This window comes from Callithrix jacchus, chromosome 6 (assembly GCF_049354715.1).
Source record: "Callithrix jacchus isolate 240 chromosome 6, calJac240_pri, whole genome shotgun sequence".
NCBI classification, from domain to species: domain Eukaryota; kingdom Metazoa; phylum Chordata; class Mammalia; order Primates; family Cebidae; genus Callithrix; species Callithrix jacchus.
The window spans coordinates 91,861,063-91,876,947 of record NC_133507.1 but is presented as its reverse complement, the minus strand read 5'-3'; the positions used below and the strand labels follow the sequence as shown (position 1 = coordinate 91,876,947).

General features: G+C 37.9%; 2 protein-coding genes across 13 annotated transcripts in view; one reads left to right on the top strand and one right to left on the bottom strand.

Annotated features, from left to right (window-relative positions):
* Window positions 1–15,885, bottom strand: part of LOC144576666 (uncharacterized) — a 489,614-nt gene that overhangs the window by 468,019 nt on the left and 5,710 nt on the right. The gene's annotated exons all lie outside the window — the stretch shown is intronic.
* The window catches only part of SPOPL (speckle type BTB/POZ protein like), a 72,283-nt gene continuing 71,687 nt past the window's right edge, over window positions 15,290–15,885 (top strand). For 2 of the 5 annotated variants that reach the window (XM_035305007.3, XM_078327889.1), the window contains exon 1: window positions 15,290–15,552. The gene's annotated coding sequence lies outside the window, so the exon portion shown is untranslated. Of the gene's footprint in view, window positions 15,557–15,885 lie in introns of all 5 variants that reach the window. The other 3 variants (XM_035305004.3, XM_078327888.1, XM_078327887.1) reach the window with 2 other exon arrangements.

Below are 15,885 nucleotides of genomic sequence, written 5' to 3'. Positions count from 1 at the left end.
AGATTTATCACATAAATAGTGCTTATAGTGCTATTTTATACACTGGTTTGTTCCTAAAAGAAAGGGACATTACAAAGATACAAACTGTATGCATTTATGTTCAGATGACTAGGTTAATTCAAAGAAATACTGTATACAGTTGTATTTGTCAGTATAGGCTAAGTTATACTTGGTTTGAAAAACATATCTTAGTAAATTAATAAAACTAATTCTGTACCTTGTTTACAGTAAGTCTGTTGTAGGACAAGATGACTTTTCAGGCTAATACCCTTCATCCAAACTCAAGAAACTGAAGCTGCATTTATCATCTGCCAGTGGGTTTCAGAGCATACCATTTTTTAGTCTTGTCAAAATTGTTTTAAAGAATTATTTAAGTGTGTATACGATGCTCTCAGTTCTAATTTTATTCCAAGTAGCAAGAATCTATTGAAATAATGTTAGGATAAATTTGTTGGTTTGTTTTCTGTTTTTGTGTTTTAGGGAAGATGATGCCTATATATATTTACATATTGAAATTGTTTCTAGAACAACAAATAAGTTCACATAAATGCTTACTAAAATTTTTGTGTGTAATTTTTTAAGCCACTTTATTGAAGTATGATTGACATATGAAAGGTCATAAATATTAAATGTACACAACATGATGGGTTTGGAAGTAAGCATACACCCATGTAACAATCACCATAATCTATGCCATTAATCTACATATCACCTCCAAAGTTTTCTCCTGCCCTTGTTATTACTGTGTGTGTGCATATGTGTGTGTATGTGATAAGAATATGTAACAAAATGTCTACCTTATACATTATAGTACTGTTAACTATAGGCATTATACTGTACAGTAGATCTCAAGAATTTATTCATTTTTTATAATTGAAACTTTGTATGCTCTGATGAATACTTCTCCGACTCTGATGAATACTTCTCCGATAATGCCTCTCCGCCCCCAGCCCCTGGCAACCATCATTCCACTCTCTGCTTCTATAAATTTGACTATTTTAGATTCATCATATAATTGAGATAATGCAGTACATGTCTTTCAATGTCTGGTTTATTTCACTTAGAATAATATCTTTTAGGTCATCCATGCTGTTGAAAATGGCAGGATTTCTTTAAGGCTGAATAATATTTCGTTGTAAGTATATACTACATTTTCTTTATCTACTCATCCATCAATAGTTGCTTCCCTTTCTTGGCTATTGTCATGAACCTGGGAATACAGATATCTCTTCAAGATCCTAACATTATTCCTTTTGATAAATACTGAGAAGTAGGATTATTGGATCATATGTTGGGGTTATTTATAATTTTTGAGGAATCTCCTTATTGTTTTCCATAGCAGCTGCACCAATTTACACTCTCACCACAACAGTATACACGTGCTCCCTTTTTTCCACATCCTGCCCAATACTTGTTAACTTTTTTTTATTATTAACAGTCCTCCTAATATGTATGAGGAAATTTCATTGTGGTTTTGATTTGCATTTCCATGATGATCAGTGATGCTGAACACTTTTGATATAAGTGTTGGGCATTTGCATGTCTTCCATAGAGAAATATCTATTGTGATCCTTTGCTCATTTTTTTTTTTTTTAAAGAGAAAAAGAAGGGAAAAAAAGAAAAAGAGGGAAAAAGGAATATTACTTCATTCCTAAAATGGGTTTCAATAATGGCCGATCAATATTTTGAGTGTTTAAAGTGGTTAATGCATATTTTATGTGTTTAAAATGGAGATCTCTATTGTGTTTATTTGTTCTGGCTCTGAGTTCAAGTCCTGGATATCGTTATCAATTTTTTGTCTCGTTGAATCTGAGTCTCATTATGGGTCTTATGTATCTGGGTGTTAAGATCTCTTATTGTTGCATTAATCCTTTTACCCTTGCATCCTTGTAGCTTTGAAATCTATTTTATTAAGTGTGAGAATTGCACTTTATTTATTTATTTTTGCTCTTCATTTGGTTGGTGAGTTTTTTTCCATCCCCTTGTTTTGAGTCTTTGTATATCTATAGATATATCGTTAGATTTTGTGGATAATGTATATTTTGTGTGTTTAAAATGGAGAGCTCTATTGAGTTTATTTGTTCTGGATCTTAGTTCCAGTCCCAGATTGCAATTCTGATCGATCCAAGATGGCCGACCACTAACAGCTCAGGATTGTAGCTCCCAGTGAAAGCTCAGAGAACGAGACGACGCCACACTTTTAGACGAATTTTCGTCACTCACCGATCAGCCGATTCCCAGTAGAGGAGCCCCACGGGTCGCCAGCGCGACTCTGTGGCCGCCACAGCGGTTTTGCCGGCATCTCGGCGCAGCAGCTCTTCATGCAGAGCCAACGGGACTGCTTCCCCTACTGACCGGAGTTTGGAGCTCCAGGAAGTCAGAGCCACTTGTTGCGGACTCAAGAGGGAAGCCAGACCAGAGATTCCCGGGCAGAAGAGCACCATCAGTCTTACCGCTGCTATTTAGGCTGCCACAGTGCGTTGCTCGGATCCCAACACTGGGAATCAGTAAGTCAGACGTTGACTCAGAAAACTAATTAGAAAGGCGGTTCATCTACAATGAAGGGAAAAAAACAGCCTAAGAAGGCCGAGTATACTCAAAATCAGAACCCATCAGCAACGGAACAAGCCCTGACGGAAAAGGACTCATCAGCAACCGAACAAGCCCTGATGGAAAAGGACTCATCAGCAACCAAACAAGCCCTGATGGAAAAGGACTCATCAGTAACGGAACAAGCCCTGATGGAAAAGGACTGTGTTCCATTATCTGAAGTAGGCTTTAAAAGGTGGATGATAAGAAACTTCTGGGAGTTAAAGGAACTTGTTCTAACCCAATGTAAAGAAACTAAGAAATTGGAAAAAAGGTTGGATGAAATGTTGAAAAGAATAGACAATATAGAGAGGAATACAAATGAACTTATTTAGTTGAAAAATACAACAGAGAACTTAGTGAAATATGTACAAGCTTAAACAGCCAAATGGATCAAGCAGAAGAAAGGGTATCAGAGGTCGAAGACCAACTTAATGAAACAAAACAACAAGACAAGAATAGAGAAAAAAGGATAAAAAGGAATGAGCAAAGTCTCCAAGCAATATGGGACTATGTGAAAAGACCTAATATACGCTTGATTGGTGTACCTGAATGTGACGGAGAGAATGAATTCAAGCTGGAAAATACTCTCCAGGACATTATCCAGGAAAATTTTCCTAATTTAGCAAAGCAGGACACTATTCAACCCCAGGCAGTACAGAGAACACCACAAAGATATTCCTCAAGAAGACCAACCCCAAGGCACATAATCGTTAGATTCACCAAGATCGAAATGAAGGAGAAAATATTAAGGGCAGCCAGAGAGAAAGATCAAGTTACCCATAAAGGTAAGCCTATTAGGCTTACAGCAGATCTCTCAACGGAAACCCTACAAGCTAGAAGAGAGTGGGGGCCAATATTCAATATACTTAATCAACAGAACTTTCAGCCCAGAATTTCATATCCTGCCAATTTAAGCTTTACATTTGAAGGAAAAATAAAATCTTTTAGGAACAAGCAAGTACTCAGAGACTTTATTACCACCAGGCCTGCTTTATAAGAACTTCTAAAAGAAGCCTTATACACAGAAAGGAACAACCAGTATGACCCTCTCTAAAAATACACCAAAAAGTAAAGAGCATTAACATAAAGAAGAATTTTTATCAACAAAAGGACAAAATAGCCAGTTAATATCAAACGGCAGCAACCCTAAATTTAAATCGACCAAATCTCCCAATCAAAAGATACAGACAAAATCTAACGCTATATCCAAAGATATACATAGACTCAAAATAAAAGGTTGGAAAAAAAAAAAACGTACCAACCAAATGGAGAGCAAAAATAAATAAATAAAAAGCAGGAGTTGCAATTTTCACATTTGACAAAATAGATTTCAAAGCTACAAGGATACAAGGGTAAAAGGATTAATGTAATAATAAGAGATCTTAACACCCAGATACATAAGACCCATAATGAGATTTAGATTCAACGAGACGGAAAATTGATAACGATATCCTTTGCTCATTTTTAACCAGATTATTTGTTGTTGCACTTTTGAGGGGTTTTTTGGTATGGAGCTGTAAGAGTTCTTCATACATTTTGGATACTTTCTTTATACAGATATGTGGCTTGCAAATATTTTCTCCTATTTTGTATTTTGCAGGAAAGGTTTGTCACTTGATTTGTTTTCATTCATAGTATCTTCACAATATTTATACTTGCCACATTGCTAAATGATACTTGAAAAGCATGTTTACATGGTATTCTTGCAATTGTAAAATCCTACCAGAAAAACTGAATCTTTCATATTATTATGCCTTATTTTCCCCCTTTAAACCAGTTCTATAAGCATTTAAAACCGCTGACCTTGATAGGGATTTAAAGTGATACCATCTCACACCAGTCAGAATGGCGATTATTAAAAAGTCCAGAAACAATAGATGCTGGGGAGGCTGCAGAAGAAAAGGAACACTTTTACACTGTTAGTGGGAGTGTAAATTAGTTCAACAAATTAATAAATTAATTCAATTGAAATTGGTTCAATTGTGGTAGACAGTGTTGCTTAACATATACGTTAAGCTGCTTTATCTCATTCCTAATAAGATAAATGAAAATGAAAATTACATTGAAATGTATGTTTACTATAAGATTAGCAAAAAGAAGAGAGTTTAATAGAATATAAACTTGGAGAAGGTAAAAAGAAATACTCATACATTTCTGGGGTGAATGTAAATTAGTATACTCTCTGTGATGGAGAATTTAGATATCTATCAAAATCACACATATACTTATTCTTAAACCCAGAAGATTCTTCTCACTGTAATTTATCCTAGAGATAAATCTTTATTCTGCATCCTTGTAACAGTTGCTGTTGGTGCCCTGCTCACGTTCATCAGATCTACATCCTTCTATCAATGACTCTCAGAAGTTGGTGTGTACTCACTTCAGCTCTCTCACTCTTGAAGTTAAATAATTGTGAGGAGTGCGTTTTTCTTCTTTCTCAGATTTCCTCATTTGAGCTTCCCATAAGGTTAAACTCCAGTTGCCCATGCAATACCTGGCTCAATATCGCACCATTGAATGACTGTCTTCTTTTCTCTGGATCACTTTCCTCTTCCTTTACTGGTTTTCCCAGTACTTCGAAATAAATTACTTACAAACAAGATTTGTTTCTGGAGAAATTCAACTAAGACAATCAATCTCAACCTCTTCTCTGAATGTTCTTTCTACTTTTAGATTCCTAACAGGGATGCTACTGGCATTTGGATAGCATATATCTATGTCATACAGCCCTGCCACTACCTTTCAGGATGTTTAGCTTGTCTCTTCTTTGGACACCAAATTCCACTAGTTATTGTGACAACCAAAAACTTAATACATGCATCTCCATATTTCCACCTGTCTTTCTGTTTCCCCTGGAAACACAGCTTTTCCTGTAGCCCTCTAAAGTAGTGGCAATATCTTCTCTCCGATGCTACATACCACTAGGCCACTGGTGGGCTCTTCACTGCTTCCAGATCATCTTCTCTTCTTCTTCCTCTAAAACTCCGGCTTTTAATATCACATCTTCCTACCATAATATTGCTATGATTCACCGTGTGTCCCCTGACCACTCCACCTTATTCCTTAAAGATTTACTTTAGCTGATTGACATTTTATCAAATGCTATTCTATAATAATTCTTGGTGATTGAAATATTCATGTGGATGATTTCTTTCAACACCATGGCCTCTCAGTTCCTTGACTTTCTCTCTTCTCTTCTTCAATGATCTTATCTGTCTTTCATAAAACAATCTCCAGAATCTCCTACCAAATACCTACCTATCTCTCTGCATCTGTGGCCACCTAATGCCTTCCTTCTGTTACTATAAATGAACACCCTGTGCCTATCCAGACCAACATGTCTTTTAGTGTTTTAATGCCATACTTCCCTGCCCACTGAAGGACATAATTCTAGCAATTCATCTTGTTCTACTTGTATCGCAAAATTTTCCTCCCCATAGCAGTCAAATATGCTGCAATTTTGCCCATCTGAAAATGATAATATGCTCAACTGGTTTTTATTCTACATCACTGGCTACTTTGTCACAACCTACTTTGCTAGTTTTCCCTCATCTCTGATTCTAACTATTGGAGGGCACCCAGGGCTGAGCCCATGAACTTTGCTCTATCTATGCTGCTTACATTGTGATTTTGTTAATTTCTGTAGCTTTCAATGTCACATACAAACTGAAAACTCTAGAATTTATTTATCCAGCTTGATCTCACCTCTGAATTCCAGACTTGTATATTCACTATTCTTTTTGATAGCTCTATTTGGTAACTGATAAAATAGTTCTAACTAGAAATTTTAAAAACCAAATTTATATCCTCCTATCCAAACACGCTCACTCAACGATCTTCTACTTAGGAAATGGCATACTCATCATTCCATTTGCTCAGACCAAAGTTCTGGCATCATTTAATTTTTCTTACTTCACACTTCACATCTACTTTACCAGCAAATCTTTTTGGCTCTATATTAAAAGTATAAATAAAACTCAATCATCACATACAACTCCATTGCCCCCAGCATTCTAGTCCAAACCATAATCCTTTTTTAAACTTCAATAGTCTCCTGATTGGGTTCCCTATTTTCATTTTCCCCCCTGCAGTCTAATTTCACTACAGAAGTCAGAGTGATCCTTTTAAGACTTAAGTCAGATCATGCTATTACTTTGATAAAAACCCTGTATCTCATTTGGAATAAAGATGAATGTACATACAATGGCTCACAAGACCAGACAGAATCTAATCCCTTAGGCACCATTCCACTTCTCCTCTTTACCCTCTGAATAAATAACTGGAGAAGGGAGACAGGTTCCACATAGAGTTCTGGAGGTAGAACTATTAAGACCTGCCAGTGGGTTCAATGAGATAGGATTAGGGAAAGTGAGCAATCGAACATGGTAAACAACTCCATAGTTTTTGGCTTGAGCATCTAAGTAAATGTGTTAACTCTCATGGGAAAGATTAAGGGAAGAGTAGGTATGGGCCTACGTAATGTGTATTTGTAGCATGTGGTTATAGCAAGTAGATAAAAATTCTGTCATATACTTGTTAGGTTTTTGGTACCTAATGGACATTTAAGTGAAGACTATGAGTATATAGCCGACTATAAAGTCTGGTAAGAGAAAACTAAGAAAGCGTATTTCATGAAATCTGTAGGAGATGATGCTGTACTAAAAAGATGCAATGGTGAGAGATTTTGATGCTGCTGAAAGATTGAGGAAAAACTGAGCAGAGATTGACAATGAATTAGATACATTCAAGTCATTGGTGACCTTGTGAAACCATATTATTGGAAAGGCAGATGGGTTAGAGACAGAATGGGAGGAATGAAATGGAAGAGAGTTTATACAACTAATATGGTAGAAGAAAGATAACTGATTTTATCTATTTCTAACCATCTTTATTGTGATATAATTAAAGAAAGATAACTGATTTTATCTATTTTTAACCATCTTTATTGTGATGTAATTAACATACCATAAATTTACTGATGTAAATTATACAATTCAGTGGTATTAGTTATATTCAAAAGATTGTACAACCATCACCACTATCTAATTCCAGAACATTTTCAATACTTCCCAAAGAAACTTCACATTTATTAGCAGTCATTTTCCAATCTCCCAATCCCTGCCAACCACTATCTTCTATCTCTATGAATTTGTCTATTCTGGACAGTTCATGCAAGTGAAATCATACAATACATGGCCCTTTGTGTCTTGTTCTTGCACTTCGCATATTTGCAAGATTCATCCATGTTGTAGTGTGTGTCTATGCTTTATTCCTTTCTATGGCTAAATATATTCAATTATTTTATAGATATACCATATTTTGTTTATCTGTTCATCAGATGATAGACATTTGGATTGTTTCCATCTTTTGGCTATTAAAAATAAGGCTGCTATAAACATTCACGTATGAGTTTTTGTGTGAAAATATTTTCATTACTCTTGGGTATATCCTAGGAGTAGAATTGCTATGTCATGTAGTAACTATATGTTTAGCAATTTGAGGAACTGCCAGAATTTCCTAGAGTGGCTGCACCATTTTATGTTTTATGTTCCCACCAGAAATTCCAACCAGATTTGCATCTTTTAAAAATATATTCCATCTCTACTTAGCTTTTGAACATTTGGAATATAGTCACAATAATTGTTTTAGTATCTGTCTCTGCTAATTATATCATCTGTACCAATTTTGGGTCCATTTTGATTGATTGGTTGCTCTCCCCATTATGAGTGATGTTTTTCTGTTTCTTTGTATGCCTGGTAATCTTTGATTGCATGCATACTTTGTGAATTTTACTTTGTTGGGTGCTGGATACTTTTAAATTCTCATAAATTTGAGCTTTGTTTTGAGAATGATGTTAAGTTACTTGGAAACAGTTTGGTCTTTTCAAATATTGCTTTTATGATTCATTTGGCAGGTTGAGAGCAGTTCTCAGGCTAGGGCTAATTATTTCCCACCACTGAGGCAAGACCTTCTTGAGTACTTTATCCAAACGCCTATGAATTATGAGTTTTTCTGATCTGGCAGTTAATGGGAACAGATACTATTTCTGGCCCTCCTAGCCTTATGTATTTTATGGGCACAGATTCTCTCTATTTCCTCCAGATGGTCCTTTTCTAGGCCTCATGTAGTTTCTTCATAGTCAAGATCAAAATTTAGCCAGGCACAATGGCAATTACATGCCTGGAATCCCAGCACTTTGGGAGGCCGAGGCAGGAAGATCACCTGAGACTGGGAGTTCAAGACTAGCCTGACCAACATGGAGAAACCCTATCTTGACTAAAAATACAAAATTAGCTGAGCATGATGGCACATGCCTGTAATACCGGCTACTCGGGAGGCTGAGACAGGAGAATTGCTTCAACACAGGAGGCAGAAGTTGTGGTGAGCCAAGGGCGCCACTGTACTCCAGCCTGGGCAACAAGAGTGAAACTCCATCTCCAAAAACAAAACAAAACAAAAGAAAACTCTTCTGAATATTTGACAGAGATCCCTCTGCAGACCCCAGCTTCACTCTGCGTATCTCTCTCTCCTCTTTGCTCTCTCTCCTAAGAAATCTCACTGCCTTAATCTTCCTGGACTCTCAGCAATGTTGCCTCAATTCAGAATCATAACTGGGCTCTACCTCTGTTTCCCTACATGTCATGACATGAAAATTTTCTTAAGTTAGTAAGCTTGGGCAACAGTAAGCCTCATCTTTTTTATTTCCTGTCTTTCAAGAATCACCGTCCTCCATTGCTTGCTACCTAGTGTCATGAAAACCATTGTTTCATATATTTTGTCTGTTTTTGTTGTTTAACTGTTACAGGTAAGGGGGTAAATCTAGTCCTATTACTCCATCTTGACCATATATTTTTTTCTAAATCATAGAGAGCAGGAAGGACTCTGAAATGGGCCATTGTCAATGCCTTTCCTTTCTTATTTATGATGAGAATGAGGGCTTTGACTAAAATCATTTATATGTACATTTACATAGTTGTTTCTCAGATCTTACAAAAACAGATGGGGCAAGCATTGATACCTGAAATAGATTTCTTTTTTGGAAACAAAATATTCCACTGGGGAATAGTCATTTATAGTATGGGATGCTAGCCGGAGCTTTGTCCTGGCAGAGTTTACAGATCCAAATGTCTGCACAGAGGCTTGATAGATGTGAAGTGTAGGCCAGATGTAATACGTGATGAACTGAGAACTTGACAGTAAACTGTAGAGGCAGGCCTGGTCCAAGTCCTTCATAATCAAAACCATGATATCAAATAAAAGTGTCCTAACTTTCTGACCGAACTTAATCCCACTGTCTGCATTCAAAAATCTGACCACCTGCCTCAGTTATAAGATAGTTTTTATTTATTTTTCACCGACAACAATAAGCAGCACTGAATAAGATTGTTATTAAAATATCTTGTACAAAAATATCTTTAAAAGAACAATACATATTATTAATTTTTGCATAGTGATATTATTAATGCCCATAAGTCCTTCAAAGGAGACTCATTATCCCCAAAAAGAGGATTAACTGGAATAATGCAAAATCATAGATGAGAAAATAAGTGTAATTTTCCTAAAGCAGTAAGTATTTTACCAATCTCAGAATCTGTGTCCACAACGCTTAGCAATATAGTCATGTCAAGGACAGTAGTTACATCTCTTTTATCTTCCCAGCAAAAAGTAACTCTTTTACTACAACCGGTTTCACCTGTTTTGCAACTTGCTTTGGTCAATATTTTCTTAAGCTGGGAAGAAAGCTAACTGACACAGTGGAGATAGAAAACTGGTCTCAGAAACCTATTGATATAAGCTAGAAGAGACATATTTGTAGAGTGGGAATCAATATTTTAATACAATCATTTCTAGACTATAAATAGTTACACTTTGGTCTCTAGTTTTCTAGAAATTCAATGGTAGCTAAGAATAACATATTATGAATTGAAATAATGTAAATGATTCTACAGATTATGACTTAGCTGTGATGCTCATAAAATTCTAAGTCCTGCAGCTACTCCAGGTAGTCCATATAAGTACAGACCCAGTATATCTGAGTCATGTTATGAGTGATATATATGTTCCTACTAATATTCAATCTGAGTTACCTTGACTTTTAAAGAACATCAAAGGATTTCAACATACAATAGTCAGATATAAAGTGTTAGTGTGGGTTTTTTTAATACCTAATAAACATAACAATGGTGTTGATTGTACGAAGAAGAAAGGCCATCTTGGTTAGGTAGTCCAACCACAATAATTAACAGGAAGATGAAGAAGAAAGGCCATCTTGGTTAGGTAGTCCAACCACAATAATTAACAGGAAGATTAGCTTCTCCAACATAAATACTTAGTAACACACAGTACTGCTGTGATAATAACCACTGACTTTCACGGTTTATGGATCTTTAAGGTTATATTTCATGATTGAACTGCATTTTTAAGTCTTCTCCCAAATCATCTATGAAAAGTCAGACTTCTTTTAATTATTAACAACTTAAAAAGAAGAAATATTTTTCCAAGTAGGTTTTGTTAGAGCAATGGTTTTCAATTTAGGGTGCTTTAGTCTCTTTTTTTTTTTCCACGGGACAGTTGGCAATGTTGAGAGATGTTTTGATTGTTATAACTAGAGAGGTGGGTCTACTGGTAAGGATGCCACTAAACATCTTAAAATGCACAAGACAGCTCTCAACAATAAAGAATTAACCAACCTCGAATGTCAATAGAACTGAGATTGAGAAGTCATGTGTTAGATGAAGACTTTGTGATGTTGTTAAGCTTCTGTATAAATTCTAGTTGAGAAATACCTTGTGGTAACTTTCAAAATTACAATTGTTTCAAGAAAAACAACTAATTTAGGCTTATTTACTATTTCAAAATTATAATTTATTTGCTTAGCATTTTATCTTAAAAAAAAAAAAAACCACTTTTTTTAAATAGAGCGTGGCCTCCTTATGCTGCCAAGGCTAGTCTTGAACTCCTGGGCTCAAGTGATCCTCTTGCGTTGGGCCCCCATAGTGCTGGGATTACAGGCATGAACCACCATACCTGGCCTTTTCTTTTTCTTTTCTTTTAGTCTTTTATCTTTTGCACAATGCTTTCATAAGTTTCCTCTCATTTTCTCCTCATAGGTCTGTCATGAAGTTATCTTTTTTCCTATTCTGCTATCAAGGGCACTACTGTGCAGGAAGAGGCTATGGGATTCAAACAAGCCACACTGATTCACACTCTGAATGAAAAACCCAGTCCTTTTTTGCCATCCTATCCTATAAAGTGACATTCTTGTTAAAGACAGTATATCAAAATAAATTTTAAAATAAACAAAAACAAATCATTGTATACCTCTGTGGATGTGACCCCAGAAAATAGATGTCATAAGCTGTAAGAATGGAGAAAGCAGGAGAGACATGGGTCTGGTATGAGAGGTGAGAAGCAAGTATGGGGAGTAAGAGGCAGAGAAAACAATGTCATTAGCAAAGCCATCTGGAGAAGCACAGACAGATTCCTAAATTCAATGTGACTGCCTTCCTGTGAAAATCATTCCTTCTCCTATAAGCAGGGTAAGACCCTTATGAAAACACAAAATGGATAAATCTGCTGAAATCAACTAGAAAAACACAAACCACACTTATTTCTTCAAACAAAGAATGTGATACAAGGAATCTGTTGCACAGGTGATGGAAAAACTGAGAAGAATCCAGGAGAAATTTTTCCCTGCAGAAGCAAACACAGGAAACGATTACAGTTTTAAGTGGCAGGAAGATGTGGCATTGTCAGATCTCAGGGCTGTTGTCATGGTAGGACTGTCCAGCAAGAGATGGAGCCTCTAGGGAGACAGCTGCTGCAGAAGATGGTGCCTAAGGCAGAAAAAGATGGGGAGATACACTGGTTTCTCCCACCTTCCAGTCACCTGACAGTGCTTCCTGTTAGCCTAACCCAGTAGGAAGCCAGCTGACACAGGGGTCTGAGAAACAGCCTGCAAAAGTCAGCTGAGATAAAGAGGAGAGAAGGGCAGGGGAGGAGTATCTTCCAAGACTAGCAGGCTAGTAATCACATGTGTGGAGGAAGAATGCCAATGGAGGAACACAGTGGATTGGTTCGAGGTATTAAGTAAATATTCCAGGACTTTATTCATGTTTTCTTTCAAAATAAGATGTTTTAAGTCTATCCTGGACCAAACAAATAACTAAAACAAAAATCAAACTAAGAAGAAAAAGAGAGGTTGACAAATGAAGCATGGTAATTTTTTGTATAAACATCCAGTCTTTTAGGGTTAAGTGATTACAACCGAGATAATTTTTTTTAAATGAGATAAAAAAGAAAACAACTCCAATAGGTAGGATTTTTGTCACAACCGTTTTGCACACAGTAGGTTCCACAGTCAAAATAGAGGTAAATTTTTGCTGAGCTTTTGACAACACGAAAATAAAGCCATTCATCACCTTCTCTCTCAAAATTGCAGACTGCAGCAGAATACCATTTTTAAAAGGCTAGTCAAATTTCCTAAGGAAAAAAATGAGAAATGAGACTAAAGAGACAAAAATATATACTTACAGACTCTCCCTCTTAACTGGATCACTGTGTACACAAAATATGCGTATACAAAGTTCAAGTTTAAGAAATATATTGAAATTGCAAAATCACTAGTACCTCAGAAATCCTGGAACATAAAAGCCAAACTATCAATGGCTGTTTCAACTGAGTAATGGTTAACATTTAGAAAAGATGTAATCTGGGGTAACTGCTGAGAATATTTTGGCTTTCCAGTACAGGCTCTTAATCTGCATAAATGAATGATCAGAAAAGCTGCACAGAAGTGTAGCAGGATGCCATATGTAACTGAGTCATAAAAGGCTCCTTTAGAGAAGGAGACAAAGCACAGGGAACTGTGAGCAGGCACCTTAAGTAGGAAAATTTGAAGTGTGATTTCTGGTAGCCATCCTGCTTGGGACACAAGTGGCCCTTGCTGGTCAGTCCCAGCAGGCAGGGCAAGACTGAAGCACCCAATATGCAGTCCCAAACCAAGCCCTTGAAGGGGCTGGGGCTCCAGGAGCCAGATGAAGCTGCAGCCTTAAGCGAGTCTAGTCATCATTTCTACAGAGTCAAACAAACAAATGCTATAGTCGAAAGGGGCAGTCACCTGGGGGCAGGGTCCTCAGAGATGGAATAAGAGCTTGAAAAGGAATCTAGGGGCTGGTAAAATTCTTGCAATCCAGGCAGGCCAGCTAGCTTTGGGAATAAGGGGAGTGTTTGTTTGAGAGCTGCTGGCAGAAGGTAAGCAGTAGCCAAGTCAGGGGATCAGGCAAAGAAGCCCATTAGGATATAGAAACTGAGCAAGATAGATATTTAAGTGATGATGGGGGTGAGAGGCCTGAACTGCACCATAGAGTTATGTGTAAGTGTTTGCTTCCCTCCCAGAGGCATTTTTCTAATCCTTTAAGTCTCAAGTTCTCTCTATAGGTGCAGTGCCCAGAGCTCAAGCACTTCTCAGTCTTATCAACTTGTTTAAGAGCTGGACAAGAAAATGTCCTGGCTCTAAAATAAAAAGCAAACTGTAAAATGAAATTGATAAATATTTCAAGAGGAAAATTATATAAATTTGTTTAATTTTTCCATAACAAAACACTGTGCTTTTCCTGTGGGATAGGGCTACATTTTCTAGTCTTTTGATAGCATATGGGATGAGGCCTCTAAAAGATAATCAAGGGTTTATGTAACCCTTGAACTGGCCCTTCTTCTGCTTGACATAGTTCAGGCAGGAAAGATCCAGTGTGTTAAGACTTCACCAAAATCGGCAGGCAGAGTGGAAGGCAAAAGCCCAAGTCACCACAGCCAAAAATGTGGCGGAAGGGAAGAGAAGAGACTGGAGGGAAGGGTGTCTGCAACAGTTGCAGAGACTGGCTTGACTAAGTGCTGAGAGATGCAGGCACAGAGCCCCTGGAGATGGTGCAGACTGGTTTCTAATTTTGGAAGTGGTCATACCAGGGTTTTCAATTCAGCAGGCAGGCTAGCAGTGAAACACTAAAATGTAGGAGAACCATCTGGAGGCCGGTGGCCATTCAGTGTTGTGTAGGGGGATGAATACAGAATTGACAAAAGCAAGACAGCAGGGTTTAGTTTCTAAAGTGTGGAGGCAACAGGGAAGTGAGTACAGAACAGGAGAATCTGGTTCTTCTGACGCACCAGAGCAGTGGAAAATGAGTGAGTCAAGGAACACTGAGGCCCAAAGGTTCCAAGCCTCCTGGGTTTACCTAGTATCTGATTGGCCACAAGGCAATTTCAGGAACACCACAGAAGGTCAACCAATGAGAATGGACTTCTAGATTGCTTGCCTGGGAGCAGAGCCTAATTCTACATGGATCCTCCTTGGGAGGAGGAGGACCTGAGTCTAAGTGAACCAGGGGGTGATCCAATCTAAGATTAATCTGGAGATAGGACCCCTTTGTGTGTCCAGAGAAATAGACATGGAATTGCCATTTCTTGAGTCAGGTTCCAAGGTGAGTGGGGTGAAGTGGCTCCAATTTAGGAGAAGGGCACCAAGACAGGAAAACACCCAGTGTGTACTGCAGGGGCAGATGTTTAGACAAAATCCTCTAGCAAGGTATTGCCCTGATAGGGAGGAGGGTGTGTCTCTCTGAGATCACAGACCCTGACCTGGAGACATTGTGATGACAATGCGCAGAGGAAAAAGAGGAGGAGACTGAACAGTTGTACCTCTAGAGCCAATTAGAGCTGGTGCAGAGGCTGGTGACCTCTGGCTCAAGAACAGAGTGGAGAGCTTTAGACTTTCCCAGGGTCTGTATCCAGGGTCCGGGACAAACCAAAACTTCTCTGGTTACCTGAGAGCAGAAAAGGAGCAGGGCCAGGGCACCAGCAGGAGAGAGCTTAGCCAGTCAAGCTGAAGAGAGAGGTCATTAGGGACTAGATCAGGGTAGCAGTGACCGCCTGGATTCTGGCAAGAGTAAAAGAATTCCAGCAACAGTAAGTAAGTGACTTTGGATATGTGCCCTCAGCTGATGCCTGGAAGGATGATGTAGGGGCTTTGGATAATCTTGTAGAAGAGATCATTTTTCTTTTCTTTTTTTTTTTTTGAGACGGAGTTTCGCTTTTGTTACCCAGGCTGGAGTGCAATGGTGCGATCTCGGCTCACCGCAACCTCTGCCTCCTGGATTCAGGCAATTCTCCTGCCTCAGCCTCCTGAGTAGCTGGGATTACAGGCACGTGCCACCATGCCCAGCTAATTTTTTGTATCTTTAGTAGAGAAAGGGTTTCACCATGTTGACCAGGATGGTCTCGATCTCTTGACTTCGTGAT